The following is a 1,349-nucleotide window of genomic DNA, read 5'->3' as shown; positions in this document are numbered from 1 at the left end:
TGGCCAGGAAACTCTAAAAGCTTGCATTTTACCATCACGTCCTCTGGAAAATTCTGGACTTTAAGACTTTTTTCAATTACTTACTCTGGAATATTCAAATTAAATTAAGCTGTAGGCTGATATCTTCTGGGTCACTGACACCCCCTTGCTTAGAAAGCTGTGGTGTGGCCAGCCTGCATATCAGCACTCAGAACTCTATGCATCAGTCTTCCTGATCCCCTTAGCCAGTCTGGGAGCAAATGCTCTGACCAGTGACACTCTGTAACAACCCCCCCCCCCCCCCCCCCCCCCCGCAAGGACAGGCTGCTTGCCTGGTACTACGGGGCACTTTAGTAACCACTACCACCCACAGCGTCCCCTCCTTGGTAGCCAGGAGGAAGGGAATGTCACCCAGAGGGGCGGCTAGTGGTCTGATCTCAATGTCTTAGTAAGCTGCATTCTCTAGTGGTCACATCCAGGCGCTGAACCTGGCAGACAGCTAGAGTGACTCGAAGCCGTGTGCTGGGGCAGGAGGCTTCTCGTAGACACCGACTGCAGATGTCAGTCTACTTCATGAGCTTCTTGGTTATCATTATTGCCAACATCAGCCGCTGGAGTGCATGATAAAGTTCCCCTGGAGATCAGTCCAAGGTGAAGGGGTAACAGACAATGAGCAGTGTCTCCAGGACGACATTGCTTACGGCCACGGACACCGCCGTTTCCCATCTGCTCTGTGCTGAACGCACGTTGGCTCCCTGACGCACCTACACAGCCGGCCACACGGTGAACATTACCCAAGCGAAGGAGCATGCCTGCAGACAAAAGAGGAAGCCCTCACCTCTTATATTCACCCCGAGAGGCTCCAAGTGACCCAAATATAAATCAGAAATTCCACAAGTTGTGGCCTTCCGGAGCATACAGGCAGAAGAATGCAGTGGGTCCTCCCTCAGTGACCACCACACGAGCTCTGGGAAGGTGATGGTCCGAAAGGCCCGCAAATCCCAGCCAATCATAAAACCAAGAATACTGAGTGGGAAGTCCTAGTAGGTAAAAGCTATTGTCTGGCCTGATCGCCTGGCCATGATCAGTCTCTGGAACCTAAAGGGTTAAAGAAAAAAAGTGACTCATTCAGGTGCACACATGCACATGCACACACTATATATAATATATTGTATATAATAAATAATATATATATATATATACACACACACATACAATAACTGTGAAAAATCAAACCTGTGAGGATATTACCTTCATTTTTTTTCTGGCATTCTGAGTCATCTGTAATGCAATTTTCTGATATACCATGCTTGACAGTAGGTTCCAAGACCTCCCGTTCTTTTTTTTTTTTTTTTTTTTTTTTTTTTTTT

This window comes from Mastomys coucha, unplaced genomic scaffold (genome assembly GCF_008632895.1).
Source record: "Mastomys coucha isolate ucsf_1 unplaced genomic scaffold, UCSF_Mcou_1 pScaffold1, whole genome shotgun sequence".
NCBI lineage: Eukaryota > Metazoa > Chordata > Mammalia > Rodentia > Muridae > Mastomys > Mastomys coucha.
The sequence above is the reverse complement of the archived record's forward strand: the minus strand, read 5'-3'. Positions refer to the sequence as shown.